The 26,513-nt window shown below is 40.8% G+C and overlaps 1 long non-coding RNA gene across 1 annotated transcript in view; it reads right to left on the bottom strand.

Moving 5' to 3' along the window:
• LOC145437920 (uncharacterized) overlaps positions 1 to 22,107 on the bottom strand; it is a 44,414-nt gene extending 22,307 nt beyond the window's left edge. The window contains exon 1 of the long non-coding RNA XR_013914785.1: positions 22,062 to 22,107. This is a non-coding gene — a long non-coding RNA (uncharacterized LOC145437920). The remainder of the gene's footprint in view (positions 1 to 22,061) is intronic.
• Positions 22,108 to 26,513: the final 4,406 nt, after the last annotated feature.

Here is a 26,513-nt window from a genome sequence, read left to right as displayed (position 1 = left end):
CTATTGTAAATGTATTTGTAGTACACCGCCAACTACAAGACATCCATTTCTGATAAATAAAAACTCTTTCTACCAACACTATAAACACTCTATGACTGACTTTACCAGGGGCATATTGAACAATGCACATGATGAAGCTTGGAAAATGCGATGTCAATCTGCAGACATGAAAGGAAAAAAATTGTCATAATGACAACCCTGAGAATGAACTTCCATTCAGAAAAGGCCCAAATCACATTAAATATGTCGAGTCATGAGAATGGCTCAGTGATTACCAATATATATAATAGCTTACATGCTTCCATTTGCTCTCAAATGACAATTTCTTTTGATATTTTGGACATTCTGACTGACATCACAAGTCGACAAGTGGTACGTCGAATCTTCGAAGACATAGCGAAGCGTGTAATAAGAATTAATCGCAGTTGAAGAAAGTTCATTTCTTTCTTCCAACAAAAAGTAAGCGACAAATCAGAGTAGAAGGTGATCATGGGGAGCTCTGATCGCCGGGTGGAGAATACCAAACAAGTGCCGGTTTGCCGTGCTGTTGTGCAGAAGACGTTTTGCCATCCAGATTTACGGTAAAACGTAAGTTGGATGAGGAGGCTTCATCTTTGAAGCAGAAGCTACCAGAGGAACTAAGAGTTTCAATCAAGTCTTATGGACTTGCTGGCATCACCACAGATATGTGAACCGATCTAAAGGGTCGCAGTTCTATTAGCTTGACTGTTCATTTTATTGGAAAGAGCTTGACTCTCAGAAGTAATGTTGCGACTGTTCGGCAATTCACTGACACTGAAAAAAAAACTAGTCTGAATATCAGACAGGCTGTCGAAAACATTTATTGAGATTCTTCGACAATGGTTTTCAATGGCCCTCTGCCGATATGGATGATTCGGAGACTGGACATGATTTTTAGGGTTGTCTCGGAGACTGGGATTGAGATCCCCAGAGTCGGAGGGACTTTGCCTCAGAGACAAAATTTGTCGGAGGGACTCGGAGTCTCGAAAAGCAGACTCTGCTCACCACCGGTTGTGAGACAATGTGGTGGGCGCCTAACCCAGAAAATCGACGCGATAGAAAAAAACGGAAGTGACTTTTGAATTCAGTGCCCAAAAGTTAGTCAAAAACAACTGTACGATCAAAGTCAACAAAAATACTGTTGACCAGTATAATCTAAGTCGGTGGTTCTCAAACTTTGTCTTCGCGGACCCCTTTTGGACCGCCACGGAGCCCCGCGGGCCCCCTCAAGTTTCCGTTCTAAATTCGCTCAATTATAGTGCCACCATTATCTGTCCTCTGCAAATATTGATTGCATGCTAGTGATCAACTGCCCCAAAATCACTTTTATATAAAATAGCATACCAATACATGTAAGAATTGATCAGACTTTTGCTATTTCCTAACGAATTTCGCAGCAGTTTTTATTGTCTTGAAAATCCACGTATTAGATTGGATATGAACGAGTGCTGTAAGTCCATTTCGACAAAGATATAGTGCTGGCATATGAACTCCTTCGGTGTGTGTTTTTATTGGACATATCACTTCAAGCTTCTTCGTTTCCATCTCAGGTTGAAGTTATGCAGTGGTTATATCACAGGAGAAAATTGATTTCGCGGCGAGGTTCCAATTGATTCATTGTGACAGATTAGGAAAAGTCAGGAATATTGTGTTCAAACTCGAGTTTACTAATTTTTTCAGAATCCAAACTGCTATCTCAAACATTTCATTTTTTCGGAAACCTCAAGAAAACGTCTGTACACAGTAATTTGTTTACAGCGACCGCGCTATTGGTGATTTGATGATTAAAATGAGTTTGCACTGTAGGATATTTCATCTCAGATGACCATTTTAATGATTTGAGCTAACGTTATAGGAACGGTGTGACGAGACTGTATCATTCTTTTCCTATTAAAAAAACAACCATAAAAATTAGGTTGGCAATCACTTTAAAAATTTAGAGGTCTCGTGGACCACCTGAGAATGCTTCGCGGACCCTCGGCTGAGAACCACGGATCTAAGAGAACCAACGATGAGAGCCAACAATATCATACATACTTACCGGTCGCTGGAATGAACGTAAAGTCCTCCACAAGAGCTGTACTTCCTGCTAAAGAAATGGTTTGTACACTATGAAAATTGTATCTAGATTCTTGAAGCTGTAATGATACTGTCGATTCTAATTAAGTATTAGCGGGTAGCTTCAGCTAATTAGTGTATGGTGGGTCACCTTTTTATCAATAATCGAAAAAAAACAGTGCTATGCATACTAACCTGACGTTGGAATGATCGTTGGATCATTCGGAAAGATTGCATTTTCTCCAAAAGCAATGGTTTGCACAGTATAAAAACTGTAACTGAATTCTCAAGACAGTTATGATACTGTCGACCCTATAATTAAGCGGATGATTGTATATTCCTATCAATATTATAAGACAGTGGTTCCCGACCTTTTTCGACTCATCCCCCCTTATTCAAACTCCACATCGATCATCGCCCCCCCCCCCAATATTGGGAACACAAAAATAGACATAAAAACTGAAATTACTGGCGAGTTGGATAAGAAAAAAGGTCAACTTTCCAGTTCGACTTCGAAATTACACTTTTCCAGCTAAATTTTGGTTAGTTGACGAACAAAAAAGGTGATTTCTATGACTTGATCCCCAAAGGACCGTAATAGCACTTCGTCAGCCCCCTATCCGTTGGTTTTGACCGACTCAATAGGGCTATAAAGAAAATTTCTGCACCCCCCAGACAAAACTCCCCAGATACCTCTTTACCGCCACTTCCCAGCACAAATTATTGGACTTCATAATTCATATTATTCATGATGGAATCGCTTAATATGATCAGATTTGCATAAATATTGCTGTCAGTTTTTTATCCTCTCTCTGCTCATGTATTTAGATTTACCGGTAAAGCTGAGTGAGGTGTTTTGGAAAATGTAGGGCCCGTAAATAATAATTGAACAGATTCATGCGGACCCGTGGGTATAATGACTACGTTAGGTCATGAAATTTCGTGGCCTGTCTGCTATGTCAAAAGATATTCAAATCGCCAATACGCACTAAAACTAAAAGACGCACACGATTTCAAATTGCTATTTCTGCACTGGCAACTAATTTTTCTCTGCGACATGGCATTTATTTGTGGGATTCTGATTGGACAGAGCAGTAACATTTGGTGCCAGTCATTTGGCCTGAAACTTCATATGTCTTGCTGCGTCATGGTATGATAATGGCTGACGCTGAGACGCCCATTTCTTCCATTAAGCAATGAATATGTGACCGCGAAATGGCTCGCAGCGCGAACTTTTTTTGAAAAAGTTGCCTAAATTACTAAAATAATACTCTATTATTCATGTTAATTCACGAAAAAAATATGGGCCCCCTTCGAGCTCGGGCCCCCCATGTCAATTGGGGACTTGGGTGTGGCAGTTACGGTCATGGACGCCAATATAGCCATTCCAACGCGCCATCGCATTCCCCTATCGCCCCCTTCGTCAATTTTCGGCCCCTATTGCCCCCTTGGGCTATTTTCGCCCCCCTGGACCGACTAATCGTCGCCCCCTTGGGGGGGGGGGCGATATTGCCCACGTTGGGAAGCACTGTTATAAGAGAACCATCAACGTCATACATACTAACCAGTCGTTGAAATGATCGTAGGGTCCTTGGGAACAGTTGTATTTTCTGCCAAGGAAATGGTTTGTTTTAAAACTGTACCCAGACCCTAAAGGATTGAATGATACTGTCGACTGTAATTAAAATTTAGTTGCATGAAAAATCGAAAAGCTGCAAAACGTCGCTTGAAAAAAATCAAGATCAGGTGCAATACAAGATTCCTCCAAACAGCTGAAAACACCATGCTACACAACTCCTAAGTATTTAGATAGCTGTCGGAAGCTACAGAGGAAAGTTGCTAGAAGTTGCCCTGTGATCATTCTATTCTTTCCTCTTTCCCTCTGAAATTCATTCCATAGCCTAACTGTTCGGTAACATTTTGGAACATTTTTTTTTGTGACATCACAATAAATGTATCGGTCCAACAACAAAATGAATATATGTAGCATTCGGTACACCTTTCTCAATCATAGCCATTTAAATCTTCCATGTGTTGACATCGATTTTTGAGACATGAGATATCAGTTATCAGGCCGCTAGAACCTTTCCTGCATTCACGATCTATTGTAAATGTATTTGTAGTACACCACCAATTACAAGACATCCACTTCTGATAAATAAAAACACTTTAGTCAAAACTATAAATACTCTCTGACTGACTTTACCAGGTGCACCTTGAACAATGCACATGATGAAGCTTGGAAAATGTGATGTCAATCCGCAGACATGAAATGAACAAATTTATCATCATGACAACCCTGAGAATGAACTTCCATTCAGAAAAGTCCAAATCACATTAAATATGTCGAGTCATGAGAATGGCTAAGTGATTACCAATATATATAATAGCCTACATGCTTTCATTTGCTCTCGAATGACAATTTCTTTTGATATTTTGGACATTCTGACTGACATCACAAGTCGACAAGTGGTACGTCGAATCTTCGAAGACATAGCGAAGCGTGTAATAAGAATTGATCGCAGTTGAAGAAAGTTCCTTTCTTTCTTCCAACAAAAAAATAAGCGACAAATCAAAGGAGAAGGTGATCATGGGGAACTCTGATCGCCGGGTGGAAATACCAAAGAAGTGCCGGTTTGCCCTGCTGTTGTACAGAAGACGTTTTGCCATCCAGATTTACGGTGAGACGTAAGTTGGATGAGGAGGCTTCATCTTTGAAGCAGAAGCTGCCAGAGGAAGAGTTGCTAACAAGTCTTATGGGCTGGCTGGCATCACCACAGATATGTGAACCGATCTAAAGGGTCGCGGTTCTATTAGCTTGACTGTTCATTTTGTTGGAAAGAGCTTGACTCTGAGAAGTAATGTTGCGACTGTTCGGCAATTCACTGACAATAAAAAAAAACTTGTCTGAATATCAGGCAGGCTATCGAAAACATCGATTGGGATTCTTCGACAATAGTTTTGAATAACTACCTCTACCGATTTGGATGTTTCGGAGACTGGACAAGATTCTTTGGGTTATCTCGGAGTCTGGGATTGGGATCCCCGGAGTCGGAGGGACTTTGCCTCAGAGACCAAAGTTGTCGGAGGGACTCGGAATCTCGAAAAGCAGACTCCGCTTATCACTGGTTATGAGACAATGTGGTGGGCGCCTAACCCAGAAAATCGACGCGATAGAGAAAAACGGAAGTGATTTTTGAATTCAGCGCCTAAAAGTTAGTCAAAAACAACTGTCTAATCAAAGTCAACAAAACTAGTGTTGACCAGTGTAATCTAAGTCGTTGGTTCTCAAACTTTGTCTTCGCAGACCCCTTTTGGACCGCAACGGAGCCCCGCGGGCCCGCTCAAGTTTCCGTTCAAAATTAGCTTAATTATCGTGCCACCATTATCTGTCTAGTGCAAATATTGATTGCAGGCTAGTGATAAATTGCAACAAAATCACTTTTCTATAAAATAACATACCAATACATGTAGGAATTGATCAGACTTTTGTTATTTCCAAACGAATTTTGGAGCAGTTTTTATTGTCTTGAAAATCCACGTATTAGATTGGATATGAGAGAGTGCTGTATGTCCATTTCGACAAAGATATAGTACTGGCATATAAACGCCTGAGGTGTGTGTTTTTATTGAACAATTCACTTCCAGCTTCTTCGTTTCCATCTAGCACAGGGGTGGGCAAACTACGGCACGCGAGCCGCATGCGGCCCGCAACACCGTTCTGTGCGGCCCGCGAGAGTCTAAAGAAACTTATTAAAAATATTGATAAAATGCGTATTAAAAATCGAATTAATGCAGGGACTTGATTAAACTTTTTCTTAGTATATTTAACCATGATAATTCTAAGGCTTGGGGTCCCAACCTTGGGAACGCATGCCCCTTGGGGTAATGAAAGCATCTGAAGGGGATCGCGAAGCTGAGCTCAACTGAAAAATTTGTCGCGCTTCGTGCGATTTACTTCCAGTTCATCATTATTGCTCTGTATTTAGTAAGAATTTCATATTTCAAAATCTCTCATCAATAGTCGTAACCTCCCATGCCACTAAACTATCCGTTAGGTTTGCTATAAAATCCTGGTGCGTTTTGTGATATGACGATAGGGGGCGCGAAATCTACACATATAGTAGATGCGTGTTTGAAGCTAACATGGTTATGTTATGATGCTGTCAGCATTGTGTGTCCTGAAACCGAGCCCAAAGCGCAATTAGTAAATCTGTGAACAGATCACTGCTCACAGATTTAAATTCCAATCCTGTTCCGAGAATCTGGACAACAGACTTTCATCTCTATAGTTTTGACAAATTGGTTATTGAGGTCGACCAGCCTATGAAATCTCGCCATTGTTTCTGGCTCGTGTACGATATCGTCATAGCAATGTTTAGTTTGTTTCAAATAAGCATATATATTATCTCCATGTCCTCACTATATAATCAGGAATTTCTATTTCAAACTCGCGTTTACTAATTTTCTCTGAATCCAAAATGCTATCTCAAACATTTCATTTTTTCGGAAACCCCAACAAAACGTCTCTACACAGTAATATGTTTACAGCGGCACGCTATTGGTGATTTGATGAATAAAATGAGTTTGCACTGTCGGATATTTCATCTCAGATGACCATTTTAATGATTTGAGCTAACGTCATAGGAATGATGTGACGAGACTGTATCATGCTTTTCCTATTTAAAAAAAAGCATAAAAATTAGGTTTGTAATCATTTTACAAATTTAGAGGTCTCGTGGACCACCTGAAAATGCTTCGCAGACCCTCGGCTTAGAACCGCGGATCAAAGAGAACCAACAAAGAGAGCCAACAATGTCATACATACTTACCAGTCGCTGGAATGAACGTAAGGTCCTCCACAAGAGTCGTATTTCCTGCTAAAGAAATGGTTTGTACACCATAAAAATTGTATCCAGATTCTTGAAGCTGTAATGATATTGTCGATTCTAATTAAGTATTAGCGTGTAGCTTTAGGTAATCAGTGTATGGTTGGTCACATTTTTATCAATAATCGAAGAAAACCAACAATGCCATGCATACTAACCTGACGTTGGCATGATCTTGGGATCATTCGGAAAAATTGCATTTTCTGCAAAAGCAATGGTTTGCACAGTACCGAAAACTTTAACCGAATTCTCAAGACAGTTATGATACTGTCGACTCTATAATTAAGCGGATGATGGTAGATTCCTAACAATTTTATTAGAGAGTGGTTCCTGACCTTTTCCCACTCATCGCCCCCTTTTCAAACTCCACACCGATCATCGCCCCCTCCCCCCTCAAATATTCGGAACATAAAAATGGGCATACAGACTGAAATCACCGGCGTGTTGAATAAGAAAAAGGTCAAATTTCCGGCTCGACCTCGAAATTAGACTCTTCCATCTAAATTTTGGTGAATTGACGAACAAAAAAGGTTATTTCTACGACTTGATTCCCAAAGAACCGTAACAGCACTTCGTCAGCCCCCTCCCCCCCATACATTGGTCTTGACCAACTCCATATAGCTATAAAGAAATGTTCTGCACCCCTCAGACCCAACTCCCCCGATACCTCTTAACCGCCACTTCCCAGCACAAATTGTTGGACTTCTCAATTTATATTATTCACGATGGAATCGGTCGATAAGATCGGATTAGCATAAATATTGCTGTCAATTTTTATCCTCTCTCTGCTCATGTATTTAGATTTACCGGTAAAGCTGAGTGAGTTGCTTGGAAAATGTAGGGCCCGTAAATAATAATTGAACATATTCGCGCGAACCCGTGGGTATAATGACTTCGTTAAGTAATGAAATTTCGTGGCCTGTCTGCTATGTCAAAAGATATTCAAATCACCAATACACACTAAAACTAAAAGACGCACACGATTTCAAATTGCTATTTCTGCACTGGCTACTAATTTTTCTCTGCGAGATGGAATTTATTTGTGGGATTTTGATTGGACAGAACAGTAACATTTGGCGCCAACCATTTGGCCTGAAACTTCATATGTCTTGGTGTGTCATGGTGTGATAATGGCTGACGCTGAGATGCCCATTTCTTCTATACCTCATGCGTATTATTTCTTGGAGGAAGGGCATTCAATAAGCAATAAATATGTGACCACGAAATGGCTCGAAGCGCGAACTTTTTCTGAAAAAGTTGCCTGGATTTCCAAAATATTACTCTATAATTAATGTTAATTCACGAAAAAATTGTGGACCCCCTTCGAGCTCGCCCCCCCCCCAATCTCAATTGGGAACTTTGGTGTGGCAGTTACGGTCATGGACGCCAATATAGCCATTCCAACGCGCAATCGCCCCCTTCGTCCATTTTCGCCCCCCTATCGCCCCCTTGGCTATTTTCGCCCCCTTGGACCGATAAATTGCCCCCTGCAGGGCGATATCGCCCACGTTGGGAAGCACTGTTATAAGAGAACCAACAACGTCATACATACTAACCAGTCGTTGGAATGATCGTAGGGTCCTTCGGAACAGTTGTATTTTCTGCAAAAGAAATGGTTTGTTTTAAAACTGTACCCAGACCCTAGGATGGAATGATACTGTCGACTGTAATTAAAATTTAGTTGCATGAAAAAACTAAAAGGTGCAAAACGTCGCTTGAAAAAAATCAAGAAAAAGGGCAATACAAGATTCCTCCAAACAGCTGAAAACACCATGCTACATAACTTCTAAGTATTCAGATAGCTGCAGGAAGCTACAGAGAAAAGTTGCAAGAACTTGCCCTGTGATCATTCAATTCTTTCCTCTTTCTTTCTGAAATTAATTCCATAGCCTAATTGTTCGGTCACATTTCGGAACATTCTTTTGTGACATCACATTAAATGTATCGGTCTAACAACGAAATGAATATATGCAGCATTCGGTACACCTTTCTCAATCATAGCCATTCAAATCTTCCGAGTATTGACATCGATTTTTAAGACATGAGATATCAGTTATCAGGCTGCTAGAACCTTACCTGCATGCAGGATCTATTGTAAATGTATTTGTAGTACACCACCAATTACAAGACATCCACTTCTGATAAATAAAAACACTTTAGTCAAAACTATAAATACTCTCTGACTGACTTTACCAGGTGCACCTTGAACAATGCACATGGTGAAGCTTGGAAAATGCGATGTCAATCCGCAGACATGAAATGAACAAATTTATCATCATGACAACCCTGAGAATGGACTTCCATTCAGAAAAGGCCCAAATCACATTCAATATGTCGAGTCATGAGAATGGCTCAGTGAGTACCAATACATATAATAGCCTACATGCTTTCATTTGCTTTCAAATGACTATTTCTTTTGATATTTTGGATTTTCTGACTCAGTGTGGACTTGCCTGATTCTAAACCAGTGTTTCTCAACCTTTTTTGCCTCGCGGACCGGTAAAGTTTAAAAAAATGTCTTGCTGACAGGTGATCCGTCCAAATTGAAATGAAGCCAAAATGTAAAGTATGCAATCGTTTTTTGCAATCATATGATGCTAGAGAATGATATTTGGAGGGTTTTGATCGCATTTAATTATATTCATGATGGCAAACATGTGATTTTATGCTAGTGAGTCTGACGAGTCGAGGTCAAATTACCTTGTCCAGATAAACGTGCTACCGCCTAGAGTCGTTTACAGTCTTTCGAACCGCAGGCCGTGGATTTAATCAACCACGCCAACTCCAATAATATTCTTCTCTTCGACAATATCAAGAGCAAAAGCGTATAGGAGTCGAACCAAGCACCTTGTCGTGCTACCTTGCTCATTGCCAACTGCCACCAGACACCCGCTACTCTGGCAACTACGAATACAATGCTTGCCACAACAACAAAAAAAAAACAGATTACAGCAGCTATACTGGCCATCCGCCAATCCAGGCCGAGAAAGCATTTCGTCAGCCCACCCCAAAAACGTTGGTATCGGGGGCTCTACAGGGCGATAAGCCAAACTTCCGGGGGCTTCGCCCCAAGACCCTACACTTGGGTGGATGTTTTCACTTGTACTTGTGATCACATCCATTCTACTCAGCGTAAGCAGAGAGTTTACCTTCTTGCTTATCGCGACGATAGCGAAAATTTTCGATCATTCACGTCTTGGTGCAGTAATGGCTGACGCCGAAATGCCCATGAATTACGCGAATTTCTCTGATAAGGTCATATAATAAGCACGACATTTAGGGACACTAAATCGTGCAAAGCCGAAAAAGAAATTGAAAAATGTTTGAAAAAGTTTCAAATAAAACGCTATGATTTATGTTCATTTGCGAAATAATTTTGGGACCTTTTCAAGCTCGGCCCCTCTCCGAATGGGCGGTTTGGGGTGCCCCAGTTACGGTCCTGCACAAAATAAATGAATCGAAAACCAATGATCAAACTACGCTGTTTAGCGATGAGTGAGCTCGTATCTGTTCTGTATTTGTCGCTCGCATGTCGTCAAATTAAACACCCTGAACTTTAAGTCAAATCGAGCTGATTCCAGTCCTAAATATTACCTCACGAAGTTTTGAATCAGATTAAAATTAGACATTTTATTTATTTTATCAAAGGACAAGCCTTGAACATTGCATCTTGAAATTAAAGTATAAAATTCTAAATATATCTCGCGGACCTGCAGGAATGCCGTCGCGGAGCGGCAACGGTCCGTGGACTGGCGGTTGAGAACCACTGTTCTAAACTAACATATCATATGAAAGCTGGCATCAAGAGGTAGCTAGTAGTATCTCAAACAAACACATACTGGAAAATTTTAATGAACTGAACTATTCACTGCTGCCACTAGGAAGTATATATTCTATAAAAATTCATTCCACGTTACAATATGTCCTCATTAACATAAAATCAAAGACCGCAGTGTTAACGTGCAAAGAAATTCAAATATCGAACACCGCTTACGGTACTATATTCAACATGAGAAGGCTTACGTGTATTATCACGGTCATTCGCAAAATGAAAACCAAAAATCCTTTAGATTTAGGAGGGGCCCCTCATAAAATCATTTAGAGTTAGTTTTTTGACGGGTGCATAAATTTAATTATCAACCACTGTTTACGGTACTATATTCCACATGGGGCATGTATTTTCAGTTATTTGCAAAATGATAATTAACGTTCGAGTAAATGTAGGAGGGGGCTTTAGATATTTGACAAAATGGATGGAGATCATAAAATCAATGTTAGCTCTTGTAACGGGTGTAGAAATTTAATGATCGACTACTGCTTACGCTACCGTATTCCATAATGATTCATGGATTATAATCATAGGCGCCGACTTACGCGGTTACTAGGTGGCGCAGTCACCTCGTGACCATATTTACGAGTAGGGCTGGGCACAATGATTCGAGTACTCGAATCTGAATCGAGTATTAATTTTAATGATTCGAGTCGAGTAGTAAAAGACGATATTTTCGAGTACTGAAATTACAAGCTCCTCGCCACTGAAAGTTAATTTATCAACGAGAATTATAGTTTTGATGCTAGTTTCCAATGTGGAAGGCTTGAAACACTGATTGGCTGCATTGAAGCATACCAAACATAGTACAATGCTACAAAGCTTACGTGAAATAACACATTTTCGAAGTCATAATCATCCCATAACCTTGTCACGAAGTGCAATGAAATCGGTATGGTCGAAAAAATATCAAAGCATCTTTAATGTGGTGGATAACAGCCTAAAAGGCATTATATTCTTTGCTGTGGCATAAAAGGTACATATTTGAACTTTGACATATGACATTCTGTTATGACGTCATAATGTGTGATACTCGAATACTCGACTCGACTCGAAGCATAATACGTGATTCAGAATCGAATCACTCAGGTACTCGATTTTGCCCAGCCCTATTTACGAGGTGGCGCCAATCTCGTGCAAGATGCTCAAACGCCTAAGTGATATTTGTTCAATCACCAGTAATTAATAATCAGGCGAATCGATGCAACCTCGTTAGAGACGTATTCGATTTTGATACACGCGTGTGCCAGGCTCGAAGCCACGGGGGTCCAAATTCCCTATTTGAAACGCGAAACCCTTGCTTTTGAAATGATAATTAGAACTTTAATACTCAATTGCAATTCAATAATTGCGTTTTCGGCGTTTCGCACGGCTGATTTGCGAGAAACGTGTTGTCAATTAGGGAGAAAAGTCTGTGATGATCTCCCGCTGAGATGGTCGCTAAATTAGATCATTCATTCTCGTGCGCGTGGCAATCGCGGCTTGCCTGATTTATCGCATGTCGAGCTAGCCTGGTTCCGCAGGCTTGAATAATCGCATCTGCAATAGGGCCAGTTCACACTAAATCATCGCTTTCCTGCGCAATCGCATCTGCATTGGCGGCTTCGCCCTGGTGTGCACGATATCATCGCTTTCCTGCGCAATTGCATCTGCATTGGCGGCTTCGCCCTGGGGTGCACGATATCATCGCAGGCCTACACAATAGCATCTGCAATAGGCCTTGTGTGAAAGGCTCTCGCTGGTTTTGAGACAATGAGGTCGAGTTTACGCTAATTAGTGATTGTTTTATGGCATATTCATCAAAAAGCGACATAGCGAAACTGAGCAACATCGAATCGCTGCAAACAGACTTTACCCTACGTAATTGATTCCCGCTAATACTTAACGTAACGATCAGAAGATGTGTATCATGGCTCGAGTTCTGAAAGACGACTAAGGTTTGAAAGCGGTGCCATCAAGTTCAGATTTCCGAACACTGTCGCCGAGACTGCGTAATACGCGCGCATATTTAATTGTTCACCAGATATCAGGGACTCGCTATTTGACAGCACTGCCGGACTCTTTGGCAAACTTATCATACGCCTATAATCGTCAATACGAAGAGATTATATGATCGCCATTTACACATGTACTTGACCCGAATTGAATCGATGTCATATTGGTAAATTTGAAAAAAATCAAAGTCCCTGTAATTTTTGCGACTGGCTACGTGCGTGGCGTGTACTGAGTAGCACCATTCTATATCTCCTATCCCGACCAGCCGCGCAAACGGACGTTCTGCTTTTCTGAAATCTAAATTATGTGCGCCCATATTCATTTACAAAACCATTCATGAGCTAGCTAGCTTCGTAATAGTCTTGGTAATCAGAGCGCGAAATTGGAGGGTGTGTGCCTGCAAATTGGAATTCATGATTCTGATTAGAATACACGTTTTCTCATTTGTCATCATCCGATCATTAGGGCTGGGCAAAATCGAGTACCTGAGTGATTCGATTCTGAATCACGTAATATGCTTCGATTCAAGTAATCGAGTATCACCCATTATTACGTCATAACAGAACGTAATACGTGATAGTTCAAATACTTACCGTTTATGCCACTACAAAGGATATACTGCCTTTTAACCGTCACATAGATGATACTTTGATATATTTCGACTATACCGATTTCATTCCACTTTGCGACAATGCTGTGGGATGATCATGACTTCGGAATTGCGCTACGTCCAGTAATCTTCGTAGCTTGTACTATATGTTTGGTATGCTACGATACCGCCAATCAAGGTTTCAAGGCTTCAACAGTGAAAATCGATAGTATCAAAACGACAATTCTCATTGATAAATTAACTTTCAGTGGCAAGAAGCGTACAATTTCAGTACTCGAAAAAATTCGTATTTTACTACTCGACTCGAATCATTAAAATTAATACCCGATTCAGATTCGAGTACTCGAATCATTGTGCCGAGCCCTACAGATCACCCATATTACCTGTTATTGACTTGATACATTCGTACTCCGAAATTGTCGCACAAAGTCATTTTCCGTGTTCCTTTCAATATTAACGTGCAGTAGGCCATGCCATGCCATTGTCAAACATTGATGCACCACAAGATTCTGGGTGGCTCAAATTCTTATTTTATTCGATTCGTTTGCACGACGATCAACTTAATTGCTGGATGTACCGGTACTCTTATCGAGATCAACAATATATTATTACAATATTAAACTATTAGACATTAGGCAGACAGTGGATTTCTATTGATAAGATCGCGCCATGCGCCCGGAAGTGGAATTAATTCTAGCCCAGGGGTGGCCAACCTGCGGCCGTAGAAGCAAATTTGTGCGGCTATCAACACGTAATTCAATTAGCTTGTGTTGGCGGCCTTCGACATACAAATTGAATTTGCGAATCGACCAATGTTTTCCCGAAATCGTATCGGGTAATGCACCAATGCCGCCCAAATCGCTGTTTTATAATCAGCAAACAATTTTCGCGATTCGAGTTGGTCGACGCGAAGCAAGAAACTGTAATAGACAATTACTGATTGGGTGCGCGATTTCGCGTTTGCAATCATCATTATTGTCTGTTTGAAATATTCGATAGTTGCCGTGTGTTACTTGCGAGGCCAGTGCGTATTGTATTTGGTTGCTGAACACGGCGAATTGCGCGTGAATAACATTGATGCAACTGCAGATTATCAGTGACATGAATTCTGAATTTTGTTCGGTGCATTCCGTCGGTAGCGCAGGCCGCAGTTACACTTTCGAATGATCGTACCGTTTCAAGATTCCATTTAATAATCGACTGCATGGTTTGATATTAATGAGTGCATGGCCGATATAAGGGTGGAGATAATAAAGTTAACTGATCCGGGAGAATGCTAATCATGTGATTAAAAACTTAATCGGAACCCATTTTAGGCAGTGATAATAAAGTTAGCTGATCCGAAAAAATGCTACTCGTGTGATTAAATACTGCTAATCACGACACATGAAATTCGAGAAGGTTACGCGCGGTGTTTAGTCCCGGTGACCCGAGTTCTCAATCAGTTACATAATAATGCAAATATGTGTTCTACATATAGGCTACTATAGTTGTTGAATGAAACTAGAGATCCCACAATCTCCATAATGAAACAGCAGCCTACTAATGCCGATACTGCCACTGTAATAGGTAGAATTATCATCATCGCAAAATGAAAGTCGTGTCAAATTCGTACGGTACAGCTAAGAAAATGTGTTTAACACTAACTTTATGCGGTGATTGCCGCGATCAACCAGCTTACTTAATCCATGATTGATAAATCCTGACGAACGCGCTAATGGACTACACTGCTAATCCAACTTCATTATCTTCACCCTAAAACGTCACTCGAATGGTTCAATTCTGCACGTACGCCAGCGGCATGTAGTAAAGTGCGTTTTCGTGCGACGATGACGTCATCGATATGGAACAATTATGATGCCACAAGACTTCGCCACCTCGTAAAAAAATAAAAGTCGGTGCTTATGATTATAATGGTTATTCGTAAAGTGACAACTAAAAAATGAGAATTGACGATTGACCAGTGACCACTCTCTACGGTACAATACCATAATTTTTATGGGTACAAGAATTTGCACAGTCATTAAGAAAATGGTAATACTTGAATAAGCTAGCGTAAACCGGAGAAAAAGTAGTTGAAAAAAGCGCATAAACCGAGGAGGGGCCTTCGAAAGCGCGTAAATAAACCAGGGGGCCTAGGCGACTGCCTACCTCGCCTACCATAAAAGTCATCATTGCGTACACCCGAGGGTGTGCCAGATTGTCTAAAGCAGTGGCTCCCAACGTGGGCGATTAGTCGGTCCAGGGTGGCGAAAATAGCCAATGGGGCGCTAGGGGGGCGAAAACGGACGAGTGGGGCGATAGGGGGGCGATGGCGCGTTTGAATGGCTACATTGGCGTCCATGACCGTAACTGCCACACCCAAGCCCCCAATTGAGATGGGGGCCCGAACTCGAAGGGGGGCCACAATTTCTTCGTGAATTAACATTAATTATAGAGTATTATTTTAAAAATTTAGGCAACAAAAAAAAAAATTCGCGCTGCGCGCCAATGCGTGGTCGCATATTCCTTGCTTATTGGATACCCTTCCTCCAAGAAATAATACGCATAAGGTATGGAAATGAGCATCTCGGCGTCAGCCATTATCACACCATGACGCACCAAGACATAATAATGAAGTTTCAGGCCATGCGACTCCGAGAAGTGTGCCAGAACGAGAAAACCTTGCCGGAAAAGGACTGCCTTTATGCTGACCGACTCCGATATAAGTACGATATACATATATATTCAATTGTCCATAGGCGCCTAAATGACTGGCGCCAAATGTTCCTGTCCTGTCCAATCAGAACCCCACAAAAAATGCCATCTCGCAGAGAAAAATTAATTGCTAGTGCGGAAATACCAATTTGAAATAGTGTACGTCTTTTAGTTTAGTAAGTTTGGGTGATTTGAATATCTTTTGGCATAGCAGGCAGGCCACGAAATGTCCTTACGTAGCGAAGTCATTATACCCACGGGTCCGGTTACGGGCCCTACATTTTCGAACACACGTCACTCAGCTTCACCGGTAAATCTGAGAGAGGATAAAAAATTGACAGCAATATTTATGCAAATCCCGATCATATTGACCGATTCAATCATGAATAATAGAAATTTTTCGCGCCTCGCGCGAATGAAAACGGCTAACTAAAGAGTCTAGCAATTTGTGCTGAGAAGTGGCGGTAAAGAGGTATCGGGGGAGTTGGGTCTGAGGGGTGCAGAAGTTTGCTTTATCGCCCTATGGAGGGGGGTCAAAACCAACGTATTGGGGGGGGGCTGACGAAGTGCTGTTACGGTCCTTTGGGAATCAAGTCGGAGAAATCATCTTTTTTGTTAGTCAACTCACCAAAATTTTGCTGGAAAAGTGTAATTTCGAGGTCTTGCCGAAAAGCTGACCTTTTTTCTTAGTCAACGCGCCGGTGATTTCAGTCTGTATGCCCATTCTTGTGTTCCAAATATTTGGGGGCGATGATCGGTGTGGAGTTTGAAAAGGGGGCGATGAGTCGAAAAAGGTTGGGAACCACTGGTCTAAAGGGTGTACGGCTCGGATGAGTGGTACCTGGGTGTACCAGATCTGTATTACAATGGACCGCTTTATGTTTCAGAACAGATTGACCGAATGTACAAATTGGAACAATGTTCATCGTTCATATCATATGAAGCTTTTAAATTACTTTCATTTCGTGATGTCATAAGCAAATAAATAGCCGAACTACGGTATCTGTGTCAAGGGTGTAGGAGTTTTGAGTAGAAGTGAAATGGGTGTAACAAGACGGAAAAGGATGAACAGCACTGAGACGAATGGGTAATTTCTCATCCTCTCACCAAGCCAAATTAGCAAAAAAGTGGGATTCGTTTAACATGGATGTTGTCAGGGCATGTGAAAACGGAAGAAAAACTGTAAATTAGGTGAGCATGTTCTCTTTTTCGAGCGATAAAGGTGTGCTGTGCAAAATATGCAGAAAAGCAAAACATGGAAAAGAATGGCATTCATTTTCTTTAGAAAGCCACCGCACTCGAACTGTAGTCAAAACACCCTCAAACTATGCACCCCAGAGCACGTGCGATATCAATGATGTCGAGGTTTATCGCATTTGCGGGTGAATGCTTCTTAGCCCTTTGTGTCACTACAGAGTCGCACGTGTGCATATCCCGAAAATATTTCAGCAGAAGCCCAAACGCGACGGCTTTCTGAAATAAAATGGCCTCACACATCATGTTTATAGAGCTTAGTTCCCCGTCTTCACTCATAATGTGAATATATGGTGTAATGCAATGTAACTAAATGTAAATGCTGTGTTTTGATTCTATCAATGAATCATGCGAGTCGAATGGATACACGCACGTCTGACTTTAGGCACAGGACCGTAACTGCCGCACCCCAAACCCCCCCCCCCCAATTGGTCGGCCCGAGCTCGAAGTGGAACAAAAATTATTTTGTGAATGAATATAAATCATGGAGTCAATTCTTGGACATTTATGCAACGTTTTCAAAGAAGAAATAACAATTTAAAATCGTGTGCGTCTTAGTTTAGTACGTTTGGGCGATTTCAATATCTTTTGACACAGCAGACAGGAGGACACCAAATAGCATCATGTATCGAAGTCATTACCAACAGGTACGACCGAAGATATTTGATTATTATTTGGGAGTAACACCTTTTCCTAACCCACCCTACTCGATCAGCTCTTCAGGTAAATCTAGGTACGTGAGCAGAGAGCGGGTGAAAATTTATAGCAACATATATGCAATTCCCGATCATATTGACCGATTGAATAATGATAATATAATTTTTTCGCGCTTCACGCGTCCAAGCGATACACCCACTAAACGGAATACCAATATTGATGATGAGTAGCGGCACAAAAACGTAAGGGGCTCGGTGGGTTATCACAATATGGGGTGCCTGGTTGAACACATTTTTCTATGGGCCTGCACAGTGAGTTGACGTGTTTGCGCAGACCCGTCCTAAATTAGAGGGAACATTGGTGCTTGTACCAGTGTTGGGATGACTCGAGTCATGACTTGACTCGCGTCAGACTCGAGTCACCCTTTTCCTACGACTTGACTTGACTCGAGTCACCTTGCTAAAATGACTTGACTTGACTTAATTCGGCGTATCAGAAATGTGGATTGACTCGTGACTCGGAGCAAAATTCACGAGTCAATTTCAAGTCATGTGGTAATCGGTGTCGATAAAAATCACTGTATCTTGCCTATGGTAGCAATGTTCGCGATACGCTTGTGTAACCGGTGGAAGTGAGCAATCATCAATGATCGTGCGTTTTACTGAGCCTCTATTGTTCTCTCACAAATAAATTTACCGCATACGAAGTGATCGAAACTTACAGCTTACGTTGTCGTAAACCATAGCAAAATAATTAACGTCAAAATGTCTATTTCTGTTCTTACCTTTACCACACCTCTTGTTTTATTGAAATTGAATTCGAATTTAGTTCATATAGATCTCAGCCCTTGGCGTAGGCTCGAATCGTATCATATCAATTTATAAGCGGGTAATGTATTGCATCTTATCAATTCATTTCTCTAATTTCTATTCTGCTGGGAACTATAAACTTAGGCTATGCAGTTTTACTTAAGTAGTTTACCGGTTCTGCATATATATGAGTCATGGGCTACAAACACCTTCTTATGTGTATATTTAACTCTAGATTCGTTCATGGGTTCAGAATCAATTACCACTCAATCTGTATTTCATACCGCTCGCAAAATACAATGACGTAATCATGCCGCCTGATTTGAAAAGGCAACTTGACTTGAATTGTGATTTGACTCGAGTCACCTCCATAACTCGAGTGACTTGACTTGCCTTGAGTCACCTTCGAAAATCGATTGACTTGACTCGAGTCAAAATTTGCAATGACTCGAAATGACTCGTGACTCGAAAGTATAGTGACTTGATCACAACACTTGCTTGTACTTGTATATTATCATATCTCACCATACGTCATCAGATTCGCCTGCTGGCTTCGCCTGATGACTTCGAAAATTCACGGCATGTAATTGCAGAGTAAATCATAAGCAAAGCTCATGTCACGCGGAAAAGACTATTCGTTAGTTTCACGCTGATTAACTTCGGCCTAGCACATTGGTATTCATAACTTTGACAAACCATGTTATTTCGCATTGCCAAAAAAGATTGCACTATTGAAATGCTATCAGTATCGCTTACGCGTACGGCAGTGGTTCCCAACTTGTTGTACGCGTACCACTAGTGGTCGGCAAAAGTCTTCCAGGTGGTACGCTAGTAGATTCTAATTTTTTTATCGACCGAAGGGAGTTATTAGTTAAGGTGGGGTTGAGGACAAAGATTGCTATCCAATAAACTTCAAGCTTAGCATGGCATCCTTGTACTTGACTCTAGTTTCTCACTCCACAGCTGCTAATTTTCCCTGCTACGTGAGAGTGCGACCAAGGATTTTCATCTCTGATGACCGACTTGTTGCGCCCATGCATGACTCTCGATGCGCTGTGAGCAAACATATGCCACGCATCGACCAGCTAGTGCACTGGTTCTTCAACTGGGGGGCTTTAAAGCATTTCAAGGTAGGCGCGAAGCTGCGGCCAACTGCAAATTGTTTTCGCGCTTCGCGCGATTTACTTCCGATTTCATGTTTCTACTCTGTGTATAGTCCTGATAGCATATTTGAGAATTTTATGATCAACTGTCATAATCTTCCAGGTATTCAAATTATTCGTTGGGATTATTAGCATTCTGGTTACATATTGTGATATTACGATCAGCGGGGCGAGAAATTTTCCACTATCATAAACGGAGACATGTCTAAAAAAGTTTGAGAACCGCTGAGCTAGTGGAAAATAAGCAAATGCAGCCATCGCAGCATTAAAAGAATTGACGTTTTTCGTTTGCTGCTATTTCGTTATGTTGTTCTTCTTGCGATTGGTGGTGAAAAAGCAATTTCATGCATCCCATTAACCATGGCTGATAATGCATAGTTTGATAGTATTTGCTATTACGGCTAGAATAGGTCAAATACGTCATTATGACGTCATTAGTGACGAACACGTTTTTTGACCGCCTGTAGCGCGCGTAACTTATGTAGGTGGTACGCGAGCACTGCATAAAACCTCGAAATGGTTCATGGGTGAAAAAAGGTTGGGAACCACTGGCGTACGGGACCATACTGAAAGAAAAATCTCTTTCGTGAGGCGCACGTGATTGCAAATTCTCGTTTCTTCTCGGAGCGCAATATCTACTTTTGCCGGCATCACTTGTATCTCGGTTTCAGACTTCAGCGATAGCAGTATTCGCCCCTGGCAATTTTCCCTCAATTTTTTCATGAGTCTGCGCACCTACGCCATTCCTTGGGCAACAGTGCGCAACGACTAAAAAATGTCATCACTTCGGATTTTTTGTGCGCAGCTTAGATTTTCTGTGCGCCGAGACCGTTTTAGCATGCGCATTTGCACACGTGCGCTGCTTAGAGGGAAAATTGATAAGGAGGCGTGTCTAAAAATGGTTGATAACCACTGATCTGAATGAAGCAACAAATCATGAATACTGACCTGGAGTAAAGGTGGTCGTATTGCTCACAACAGTTGTATCTTCTGTAAAAATATGGTTTGCACAATAAAAGCTGTAAGTTGATTCGCAAGGCATTGGTAATTAGTCAAATTCAATAAATTCTTATCAGATAGATTTGATGTTGTTTGATCATTGTTCTCTGCTGAACAGTTGTATCTTCTGTGAAAATAATTTTATTATTGAGGCAGTAGAAATACTTCGACTTGTAAAAAATGTTAGCAGACCCACGTATGGTTCGAAACATATCCAATAAAAATCAAATTTAACAACAACCTCATGCATGCTAACCTATCGTTGAAATCATCGTAATGTCCTCAACAGTCGTATCTTCTGTGAACGAAATGGATCACATGCTAAAAACTATAATTTGATTTACAAGTCAGTGGGAATAAATCGACTTTAAAATGTGTTATCAGATTGATTGCGCAGATCCGTGTACGTATAGCGACATATCTAATAAAAATCCAAATGTAGCAACGTTGTCATGAATTCTAACCTGGCGTTGAAACGATCGTCGTGTCCACATCAGTTGTATTTTCTGCAAAAGGAATAGATTGCATACTAAAAACTATAATCTTATTCTCAAGGCAGAACTAATAAATAGACTTCAAAAACGTGTTAGCAGATGGATTTATGTTCGCGCTGTATCTAATGAAAACGTAAATGAAGCAACAATATCATACATGCTACAGTGGCGCTGAAATGATCGTAATGTCCAAGTCAGTTGTATTATTTTCATAAGAAGTGGTTTGCAGAATAAATACTGTGATTTGATTCACACGGCAGTAGGAATAATTAAAATTTATTGGAGTGTAAGTAGAAAGATTTCGCCGATCGGCGTATGATTCGCGACATATCAAATGCAAATCTAAATGTAGCAACAATATCATGCATACTAACCTGGCGTTGAAACGATCGTATTGCCCTCAAAAGTTTCTTCAGTAGAAGATACGGATTGCATACTAAAAACTATAATTTTATTCTCAAGTCAATTTGAATACTTTCTACTCTAGTAATATGTTCGCATCCTTATTACGGCTTGATTCAGTCAAATCTCGTATGCGGTCAGACATTTCTAGCCTAAATGAAGAAACAGTATCAAAAATGCTAACCTGACGTTGAAATCATCGTAGTGTCTACAACAGTTGTATCTTCTGTAAAATGAGTGTCTCGATTCTCAAGGCAGTAGGAATTGATTGAATTTAGAAGAGTGTTAGCAGGTAGATTTAGCATATCAGCGATCTGGGTATGGCAGGGGTCTCCAATTCAACTCGGGTCGCGGGCTGGATTCAAAACTTTTTATCACTCGCGGGCCGGTCTAATCAAATGTTCCAAAATCTTACCTCCGAATCCATATACCATCGTCTTGTGTCTTACCAAAAAAGTGTTATAAATCATATCAGAGGCCATATGGGCTCTATTTTAGCAGCATCGTCATTTGCAAACAGTGGAATTGACAAAATGCGATGATTGGCCGATTGAATACACTTATAACCTTTGAGGTAGACTGGAGACAATTGTAACACTTTTTTTATTTTTTAACATTGGGTGCCTTTCTGTTGGGCATATCATTGCCAAAGTTTGATATAGAGAAGCTAACAACTCGATAGTTGATACAAAAACTAAAATGGAACTCAATCAAATATCAATCATTGAAATCTTGGGTCGCGAACATCATTGCTTAAATGACACAATCGCATCGTACCCAGGGGCAATTGTAATGCTCATGTGGGGCAAATATAACAGTGTTATCTATAACTGAAAGCAAACGAAATGAACAACAAAAACGTGAGTACAAATTGTATTTTTGCATTAAAAAGAGAAGTTTAGCTTCCAGGCTACGCCCAGTTCGCATTTTTGGCATCTGAATGAAGTATCACCCTTCGTGCCTTCTGCATGAGCTCAAAATTTACAAGAGACACTTTTATTCCATAATCTTCCTACCCATATTCGGCCTCTTCTACAAAGGTGCAGTAGTTCAGCGTGCATAATGGGTTGGACATTCGGTCACCTGCGAAGGTGCAAAACCGACCTAGCTGAAGTATCTTGGTGGAACGGGCCGATGATAGTGTAGCAAAACGAGGACACAACATGGAGTGGCGTCAAGGCTAATCGCATTTTTTTGTTCAGTACAAAATTAAAATGAATTGTTCACACTATATGACAAAATCTCAATGGGCCATGCTCAATGTCAGTAGGTGAGAATTCAATCATGAGCAAGTTCTTAAGTGATAATTGAAGGTCGACACACAAAAGTCGATCAAGATGGGAAAGTAAAGTAGATTCACGGAAATAAGCGAACCCTATTATTCACATCACCACTTCTGTATGGCCGTTCGGACAGAGAATCATGTTACAATTGGTATGGCATGGTAGTGTCTGTTCTGGTATCGTACTTCTGGCTGTTGCGAGATTCTACTGCAGTAGGTACATGATTATACCAACATATGAACACATATATTCAGCAGTGAAAAGATATTGTAACGGGGCAAAAGTAAAAGACTGTTATTATTGCTTCAGACACCCTCGACCATGATTATTGTCTCAGTATGGTATCTTCCCGGCGATCCAAGTCATAGTTTTCATATCATCACGTTAGACTATGGTAACATTGTTACAGCTACATATATTACCTTGTAACTACTACACGAGGTATTATTCTTCTGAACATATTATTCCAGACAAGAAAATATTTATTCAAGTGTTCGATTTTTTTTTCAAATTAGTTTGGAGCTTCGCGTCGTAACTCGATGTAACTTTAGGTATATTAGGAGACATGAGTCATGTGAATGTGAAAGTCAGTATGTCGCATGACTATATCGCATGCGCACTCAAAATATGAAGACTATTTCTTCATCCTACTGGAGGTAAGGTCGAATGTTACATTTTCCCCGTGTTACAGTGGCTACATCGACGATATAAGTTTACTAACTCAATGATCTCCTGGCTTTAATTATGATGCGTCGCGTGACCTGCGTATTCGTGGTGATGTATATAAAATACTGTAAACGAGGGCGCAGGAATTTTTATATCACCAATTGACCATTCGAATTCACTGGAATACGGAACTGAGTGTTTTCGGTCAGAGTAATATAAGCAGCAGTGTTGGGATGACTCGAGTCATGACTTGACTCGAGTCAGACTCGAGTCACCTTTTTCGTATGACTTGACTTGACTCGAGTCACTTTGCTAAAATGACTCGACTTGACTTGACTCGGCGTGTAAAAAATGTGGATTGACTCGTGACTCGGAGCAAATTTCACGAGTCAATTTCAAGTCATCAAGTAATTGGTGTCGATAAAAATCACGGTATCTTGCATTTGGTCGGATTGTACGCGAAACGTGGTGTAACCCGTGAGAGTTACCAATCATTCATTGATCTTGCGTTTTCCTGAGCCTCCATTGTTCTCTCACAAATAAATTGACCGCAAACGAAGTAATCGAAGCTAACACCTTACGGTATTGTAAACCATTATAGTGTAGTAGAACCCAACCTCTTGTTTTATTGAAATTGAATTCGAATATAGTTTATATAGACCTCAGCCATTGGCGTAGGCTCGAATTGTATCATATCAATTTGTAAATGGGTAATGTATTGCATCTTATCAATTCGTTTCTCTATTCTTTATTTTGGCTGGTAACTATAAACTGTGGCGATGCGATTACTTTTAGTTTAGCAGTTCTACGTTCATGTGAGCAATACAGCGCCTTCTTGCGTGTATCTTGAACTCTATATTCGTTCATTGCTTCAGAATCAATGACCACGCAATCTGTATTCCAGGGAACTAGCAAAATGCAATGACGTAATAATGCCTCATCCATCGAAAAGGCAACTTGACTTGAATTGTGACTTGACTCGTGACTTGACTTGACTTGACTCGACTTGACTCGAGTCACCTCCAAAAATCGAGTGACTTGACTTGACTCGAGTCACCTTCGAAAATCAATTGACTTGACTTGACTCGAGTCAAAATGTGCAATGACTCGAAATGACTCGTGACTCGAAGGTAGTGACTTGATCCCAACACTGATAAGCAGCAGTGGAAATAACGATATTTAAATTCTATTCGTCGTGTAGCTATTCTATTCTGCACGTATTTTACATGCAACGGTTTCGGATTGTCGCTTCCCCCTTTGTGAACAACTATATCATTTGGTCTATTTTCCCAGAAAACTCTGAACAGAATGTGGTATTTTTTGTCTTCCCATAATTTAGTGTCAATGTCACCATCTTGTTCCTGATGGCTACTTGAGTGAAAACTCAACACTATCGAAAGATAGTTTTATGGTTATAATGTGTCCGATAGACATGCTCCACATTTACAACTATGAGCAACGTAGGCCTACTGTATATATAACACATCAATTTTTCTATTACCTCAGAATGACCTCGCTGACCGGATGAAACTATCCGGTCAGCCGGATGCGACCCACGGACCGTATGTTTGACACCCCTGGCGTATGGTTTGTGATATATATAATAATACGTAAATAAAGCAACAATATAATCAGGGTTGCCATCGACAGGGACCTAAAAATAGGGACATTCGAAAAATTCGATTGCCCAGAAAAGCGATATTGTACATACTATGTATTTATGCGAGCCGTGGCATATCACATTACCTTTACTCAGGGCCCAAACAGCACTCTCTTAGCCCCTCCCTCAAAACGCATTGGTCTGCACCCCCCCCTCATTTGCTGATAAACAAAATGTCTTAACCTTGTTCTGATTAGAGGCGTCAACCAGGCTAGAAACAGGCTGTACATCAAGCTAATACAAATCCTTTTTCAGCGTATGGAGCAAAAACTCCAGTAACAATGCGTGTAGTCCTGGTCCTGGCCGAAGCAAACTTCTTTGCAATGTTGAAATCGAGGAATATATTGCATTGACTAGTTGCGATGTGCAATCCTTGTAGAGGAATGATTGCTAGTGTTTGACAGTATGGAATGCTCAGGTAGCCTCAGCAGCAGCTTCCTTAGTGTCCTGTGGTCGTTGGTGTTGATCGACTTGTGAAAAAATTATTCATCGACTGGCTCGAATCAATCATTATAACACTCTTCTTGCGTTTTGGGGTATCAATGTGAGGTGGAATATCAGTCTTTCCTATGACCTTAAGGTTAATGTCACAATTGCAGATAGTGCAACGTACGAAACACTCAGCCTTCAAGCTTCGTTTGATACCTTTGAATTCTCTCTCATAATCGTCACGAAAAACGTTTATACGCATCCTCATTTTAACTAAACAGATTTAGCCTTATTAGTAGCTGAAACTATATGTGCAATATAATATAGATAAATTTACCAATGATTGATAGCTGTACAACTTTCTAACCTAAGTGTCGACTGCACTGAGCCCTTTCCAGTAGGGGAGATGTGGTACCGATGGATCAAAAATTGGAAAATGATCGCTGGCCCCGAAATGTTCTGCCGAAAACAGCAGACCGTTTGCTGGCTCAGCACTTTGATACAAGCTCTACCTATCGCGCACATAAACATGAATATCCGCATCTTCAAAAAATATTTATGGACGTTCAAAATTTGTTGCTCGAACGTGTCATCGGTC

The sequence above is a fragment of the Botryllus schlosseri genome, chromosome 4 (genome assembly GCF_051294905.1).
Source record: "Botryllus schlosseri isolate E-star chromosome 4, Bs_hap1, whole genome shotgun sequence".
NCBI lineage: Eukaryota > Metazoa > Chordata > Ascidiacea > Stolidobranchia > Styelidae > Botryllus > Botryllus schlosseri.
Note: the sequence above shows the minus strand (reverse complement) of the source record. Positions and strands in the feature narration are given on the sequence as shown.